A 7,731-nucleotide genomic window follows, 5' to 3' on the forward strand; every position below is an offset into this window, starting at 1 on the left:
AATGGGAGAAAGTATTTGCAAACTACCCATCTGACAAGGTCTATATAAGGAGCTCAAACAACTCAATAGCGAAAAAACAAATAATTTGATTTAAAAATGGACAAAAGACCTAAATAGAGATTTCTCAAAAGAAGACATACAAATGGCCCACAGGTATGTGAAAAGTGCTCAATATCCTTAATCATCAAAGAAATGCAAATTAAAACTACACTGAGATAATATGTACTCACGTCTATGCCATAATCCCCACTATTTCAGTTACCACTCAGATACACTGGCATCACAGGATTTTTTGCAGCTTTATTGAGGTACAATTGACAAATAAAAATTGTCTGCCAGACAGCAGCGGCTCTGGCTGAGGGTGGGGGTGGGTGTAGCGGCGGCTCCTGTTATTGGATGGGGAAGGCACAGCCACATGGAGGCCAGGCGACTCCATCAGCTGGGGTCACTGTCAGTGAAGACTGCTGGGGCACTTGATGGTGGCACCTGTGGGTGTCCTCCTGCTCTCCTTTTTCCAATGGGGAGAAGTCATGACCAAGGGTATCCTTAGCACCGAGCTGTGCCAGCCTGGGGTATAGGGTGACACAGGTGAAAAGCTTCCTACACTTTTCTGTGTGACCATCCTTGGTTTTGTGCTCCACTGGGTTGCTGCAGCTTCCTGATTGTACTCCAGAGCACTGTCAAAGTTATTTTCACCCATTGGGTAGTTGATAAATAATTGTTTCTATTTTGGGGACAAAGTCTGGGAACTCCTAGTCTGCCATCTTGCTAATATCCCAAAATGAGAAGACTTGAGTTTTATTACAGGTTGTAACTGCAATGGATTAAATCATATCATCTACTTAAATAATATTTTCACAATTATAATTAAAGTAAAAACTGATGGGTCATCACTGGAATCAACTCATTTTGAAAACCAGCAAATAAAAGAAAAGAATTGGGCATTTATCCTCCCTTTCTTGTGTGACATCTGAGTATACCAAAGAGGGGATTAGATGATGTGTCTCTGTAGCAATATTATCAAGAATAAAGATTAAAGAATGATAAATTTAACTATCACCATTTGATAGGCCCTGATGAATTAACAGATCTAAGCATTTATCAGCCACAGCTGCCAACCTCAAATAAGAAAGCAAACTATTATGCCACTTTGAATGGAAGACCCGAGCACCGCCTGAGAGCAGCCCTGCCAGGAAATCGGATATGAACCTGATCAAGCTGGTAGATCTACCTATCAATTTGTAGGAAATACAAAAGACAGAGGAAGATGCTAAATGACACAAGGATGAAATCGAGGGAAAAAAACAGACAATGGGAAATACTCAATTAAAAAATCCAGTTCGTTGAACAAATATTCTTAACATAAAGGGGGGGGTGCTTCTCCTGGGGGCACCGCTGCTGCCCGGGTTGAGGCCTCTAGGCAGCCGCTTCCCTGTCTGCTGCGTGACTCTGACTCTGCGCTTCACAGCCCTGAAGACTCTTGTTCCCTCGCATTTTTCTCCTGCAGCAATAAATCCCATTATGGAGACACTGAAACTTTATAAAGGGATATAGCTTGAATTCTGTGGAGTGTAATTTTGTGTATGAATTATATATTAAAAATATTGAAGAGTTTTCAGAAGGAAGGCTGAGTCATTATGCTAAGCAGTAATTCTGTTGGTAATACAAAGTTTTGTTAGAAATTTTTGATAGCACTAGAAAGGACAGACTGTATCTTTTGATAAATTGATTCATCTTTAATTACAACATGACTGATAGTTGAGCTGAATGGTCCTTACATGAGGAACAGGTTAATTTTTAAATGCAGTGTAAAAAGTGTGTGCTTTGGAAACTTTATGGTTAACTAGTTAAGTTGATGAGAAGATACCTTCAGTTGATCAAGTACAATAAAGCAGTATACAAAATTAGGAAGACTAAATAATGTTGCTGCAGGAAATGGAAACAAATACAGTTAATATTTAACAAAGATGAAAGAGTCTGAAGTTTGTGAACTTCAGGCAAAATTAATTTGACATCATACACCCAATAACAGGCACAGGTACAACAAAGCTTGTGGGTGTTGACCTCCTCAAAAGCTGTTAACTGAAGCTAATGTAACCCACTGAACTAAATACTATGGTGATAAGCTATGTGAAATTAGCTTTCAGATAGTGTGACAATATGAAGATTTTTATTACTTTCGTTTACTAGAATGTAATGAGATTTTGGGGTGGGGAGTGTATTAAAGTGCTTTTAGGGAAAGAAGCCTGAATATAATTGTTTACTCTTGTGGCATAATCAGTAGTTGGCCTGATAGCCAGGCTTAATAGCTTGTAACCCAAGGTAAATTCAAGGCATAATTTAGGTATTCTATAGTTGTTTAGAATTTTGAGAATATAAACTTCCTTGAAAAATCAAGGCATTTTAACATATTTTCAGAAGTGCATCAACTTTTTCAGGCCTTTAGGTGAGTTTTATGACAAATTATGAGTGAAAAGCACTTTACTTACCTAAAAGAGTTTATTATAATCCCAAAGAGGTCTAAGTAGTATCTTGGTAATTGAGTAGAGATTTTCATTCTACTTTAGTATGAACTCATATAAATCCAGTGCAGAAGGTGTAGTGAATTCTAAATAAGTCAGAGTCTATAATTTGCTTCCATTTTTGTGGTAAAAATCTAATGTAGTGTGAAGAGACGAGAAATTTCATGTGAAGGTTTTAGCCACCAAACAGTGCTATCATCTACTCATGCACAAAACTATCTCCCGAAGACTTGTCCCAGGTTCCTCATATCAAAAAATCAAGAGTATAATGGAAGTCAGCCTGATCTTGCCAAACTGGATGAATGGCAACAAACAAAAAATGACGTGTGACTTTTCATGTGGACGCTACAGAATGTCTGCGTGTTCAGCCTCCCTGCTGGTGCTCCTGTCTCAGAAGGGAGTCTTGCTCATGCTGGTTTGTATTGCACGTGTGTGAATGACAAGGTCAGATGCGTCTGCTGTGGCCTGAGGCTGGGTAACTGGAACAAGGAGACAACGCTACTGAAAAGCACACACAGCTGTAAGCTAGCAGCGGCTGTATTCAGAATCTGATTTCATCTAGCGTGGGATCCACCTCTAAGACTTCTCCAATGGAAACAGTTTTGCACATTCATTTTCTCCCACTTTGGAACACAGAGGCTCAGTCAGTGGTTCTTATTCCAACCTTTCAGCAAACCCTCTTAATTCTAGAACAGTCGAAGACTTCTCTCCACTGAGGACTAACCCCTACAGTTATGCAGTGAGTAAAGAAACAGCCAGACTTCTTACTTACCATATGTGGCCATTAACCTTTTTGTCACCATCAGAATTGGCAAAAGCTGGTTTTTATTATATAGGACTGGGAGATAGGGAAGCCTGCTTTGCTTGTGGTGGGAAGCTAAGTAACTGGGAACCAAAGGATAATGCTATGTCAGAACACTGGAGCCATTTTCCCAACTGTCCATTTTTGGAAAACTCTCTAGAAACACTGAGGTTTAGCATTTCAAATCTGAGCATGCAGACACCTGCAGCTCGAATGAGAACATTTGTGTACTGGCCATCCGGTGTCCCGGTGCAGCCTGAGCTGCTGGTGAGTGCAGGTTTTTACTATGTGGGTTGCAATGATGATGTCAAATGCTTTTGCTGTGATGGTGGCTTGAGCTGTTGGGAACCTGGAGATGATCGTGGGTAGGACATGCCAAGTGGTTTCCAGGGTGTGAGCTGTTGACATGCATGAAAGGGCAGGGGTTTGATGATGAGATTGAAGCTAGATATTCTCACCTTCTTGGACAGCTGTTGTCAACTTCCAACACTCCCAGAGATGAAAATGCTGATCCACCAATTGTTCATTTTGGATCTGGAGAAAATTCTTCAGAAGATGCAGTCACAATGAATACGCCTGTGGTTCGATTGGAAATGGGCTTTAGGAGAAGCTAAGTAAAACAGACAGTTCCGAGTAGGATCCTAACAACTGGGAGAACTAAAGACAGTTAGTGATACTGTGTCATCACTTCTCAATGCTGAAGATGGAAAGAGAGAAGAGGAAAGGGAAATACAAGCTGAAGAAATGGCATCAGATGACTTGTCATTAATTCAGAAGAATTGAATGGCTCTTTCAACAGTTGACGTGTGTGCTTCCATTCCTGGATAATCTTTTAAAGGCCAATGCAATTAATACACAGAAACATGATATTATTAAACAAAAAACACAGATACCTTTACAAGCAAGAGAACTGATTGATACCATTTTAGTTAAAGGAAATGCTGCAGTCAACATCTTCAAAAACCGTCTGAAAAAAATTGACTCTACGTTCCGTAAGAACTTATCCGTGGATAAGAACATGAAGTATATTCCAGCAGAAGATGTTTCAGGACCATCACTGGAAGAACAATTGAGGAGGATGCAAGAAGAAAGAGCTTGTAAAGTGTGTGTGGACAAAGAGGTTTCCATTGTATTTATTCCTTGTGGTCATCAGGTGGTGGGCCAGGGATGTGCCCCTTCTCTACGAAAATGCCCCATTTGCAGGGCTATAATCAAGGGCACTGTTCATACATTTCTCTCATAAAGGAAAAATAGGCTGTATTTTAGCCTGTATAGAAAATTCTTCAAAATATTGTTGAACATTTGATGCTATCTGAAGTAAAAAAAAAGGAATTATTATTGGTTCTTCCATTAGTAACATTTGTGTTCTAATCTGCTTTGGCACTAATTTCCAAAAAGATGGTATTTTGTATTTAATCTTAGCCTGTGTATTTACAGGGGAAGATTTATGTTTGATGAGCTATGTAAGTATACATGTGTGAAAGCTTTGAGTAGCACGTTACAGTGTGGATTAGAGAAGATGGAAACAAGAAACTCCAGAGTTCAGAGTTATGATGCCAAATTCTCTTTGGTGCTTTTCACTTGTGTTGTAAAATGGGGATTTTTCTCTTACTAGTACATAAGTTTTCCCCTAGTTTCCCTTAATTTGTGAGAAACATCTTAATAAGGTGCTTTAAAAAAAAGAGAGAGGGGGGATGGAAGTATATAGAGAGATTAAAAGAAAGTGAGGTGAGGGACACATCAAATAATCACAATATGTAGACCTTATTTTGTCCTGGTTCAAACAGAGTATAAAAAATAAAATTTAATTTAATTTAATTAAAAATAACTGATTTAAGAATGTATAAAGGATTCTTACGAATTAACAAGAAAACAGCACTAGAAAATTTGGTGTTTTCATGTCATTTCAATCACTTTAAGATCCTTGGAATGACAACAAAAAGGAAAAATTGTAAAGTATGATAATGAGAAAGTTCATCAGTGAATGACAGATTTCAATAAATGTGGTGAGAGAAAAGACTTATACAAGTATGTTGGTGGAGAAAAATGGGCAAAAGATGGAACAGACACGTTGCTAAAGAATATATCAAAGCCCTGACTTTACACTTCACAATCTATGTATGTAACAAAATTCTCATGTACCCCATAAATTTATACAAATAAAATTTTAAATAGAGCTGTATATGTAAACTCGTAAAAGAAAGAGTATATCCCAAATAGAAAATAAACATAAGAAAAAGTCCTCAATCTCATTAATAATCAGAAAAATCCAAACAAAAACCACAGTACTCACTCATGTGACTCACACACTACTTACCCACGCTATTCACCTACTAGAATGATGCTTCAAAATAAAAAAGATTGACAATATGTAGTGCTTGTGAGTGTGTGCAGCAACTAGATTCTCCCACACAGCTTAGGACTGTGAACTGGCACAATCATTTGGAAACTCTTTTGTAAGTTTGGACTGTGAGTTTATTTGAGGGTTTCTATCTGTGGAAATCATATGAGGCCTGAGGTTGATTACGTGAGTCTCAGAGTGGATTGGCCTTTGCTCTGCCAGGCGCTCCAGGGAATCACCAAGCCAAGACCATTTTCATTTTTCTGCAAGAGCTTTCTTAAACAATTAAGGGAATGTCAGCTTGAAGTGGACATCCACATGAAGGAAGGCCACCAGGAGCCAACTCTCAGAAACAGTCTTTTTCTAGTCTTGTCCAACACACACAGCATCTTTGTTTACTACTTTTGGCACAGGAAAATTTTTTATTAGCCAGCACTTCATTGAGTGTTCACTCTTTAATGGCCCCAGTTCTCTGGAGTTTCCGTTAGTGGATTCTCTTGTAAAACCCATGCCGTATGCTCCAACTCCTGTCTATTATTTAAACCCAGGTCACCGTTTCTGAGACTGTCAAAGACACCCAAAGCAGCCACAGAGTGAAAGCAGTTTTACCATCTGGTTTCTAGTTTCTTTCCTTGGATGGGTTAGTGGGATGAAGGTTCATTCATCTCCCTCAGAGTTCCGCTTGCACTGGGAAAGAATGCTGGTGCCATTTAGCTGCCACTGCTGGGTGACTGCCTCTGGGAGTGTGATGAAGAAGGTTGACCCATCCTGGGTCAGTAACATGGCGTTTGGGAACCTGTGTCCTGCTCTTTCCAGTTTCTCACCCTCCTTTCCTGGACTGTTATCAACTAACTTCCTTAGAATGATCTACCAGAAGTAAATTTTCTGAACTCATGTGTGTCTCATTTTTATTTTTATCTCTCATTTGATTTGTCCCCCCAACTCCATAAGATCTTCATAGATACTCCTCTCTCTGAAATTCTGAAATTCCTCCTCGTGGTGACCAGGGTAAGTATGTTTCATCCTCCCCACCCTAAGCCATGCCATGTTGAGCTAAAAACCTGTTGCTTCCCACCGTTCCAGGGGAATCACCCTCATGGTTGTTCTTTGACAATTTCCTCTTATGTGTGTGACCTCTTGCCTCTTCCTAGAATTCTTATTAAGTAGATTTTTATGTCATAGCTTGATTTCTACATTTCTTGTGTATTTTATTACTTACCTTTTTGGCATTTTATTCAACACTCTAAGAGATTGTACAGACTTTATATTCCAACCCTTTTCAAAAGTATCCTTTGATACTCTATGCAGGCACTGTCTTCTCAAATCAAAACCTAGACCTATGTTTAAAGGGAGATACAGGCTGTGCTGGCGTCTTTCAGCTGGAAAGCACGTGAGCCTCTAACTGGCATGGCCAGTGAGCACTCCTGACCTCTGTTTCCCCAGACGCAGCACTGAGGTACTTGATCACTGTTCTCCAAAGTCCCTTCCACCTGATTAGACAGTTACTCTGGGATCTGGAAGAAATCCAAATAGCTATCAGACAACAGAGTTAATTAACGTCTAGGGCAGAATTCCCAAAGGACAAAGGCCAAGGGAGCCCCCAAAAGTGGTTACATAACAGCAGGCATTGCTTTTGTCAGGTAGTTCCGTTGCCTAAGGCACAATCTCGTATTTATTCTTCATTTTCTGGAGAGTCGTAGCCCATTGCAATGTAGTATCCATTGGGCAGGCTGTGTTTCCCGCCGTGCATATCAAATCAATTACCTGGGTGGATTTTCCGCAAAGAATAGGCCTGATTCCCCTAGGGGGAGGTTACATTTTCTGAGGTAGACACTGACTTGCACGAGCAGAATTACAAACTGGTTGTTTTATTGAGACTAATAATCTGGCCTGTGCCTGGAGCTCACTGCCAGGCCAGTTCTCAAGCTCAGTTCTCAAGCTGTGTTAATTTGTGCCCTCCAGCAGTTTATGAGAGTTTCATTTCCACAGGCCCCGAAATCTACAATCAGGGGATTCTGGATATCCAGTCTGAGCAAGGACGTCGGTTCTAAATGGAGGCAGTACAG

General features: G+C 39.9%; 1 pseudogene; it reads left to right on the forward strand.

Annotated features, from left to right (window-relative positions):
• The first annotated feature begins 2,727 nt into the window (after positions 1-2,727).
• Positions 2,728-4,567, forward strand: LOC123648951 (annotated as a pseudogene).
• The last annotated feature ends 3,164 nt before the right edge of the window (positions 4,568-7,731 follow it).

Source organism: Lemur catta, chromosome 13, assembly GCF_020740605.2.
Source record: "Lemur catta isolate mLemCat1 chromosome 13, mLemCat1.pri, whole genome shotgun sequence".
Lineage (NCBI taxonomy): Eukaryota > Metazoa > Chordata > Mammalia > Primates > Lemuridae > Lemur > Lemur catta.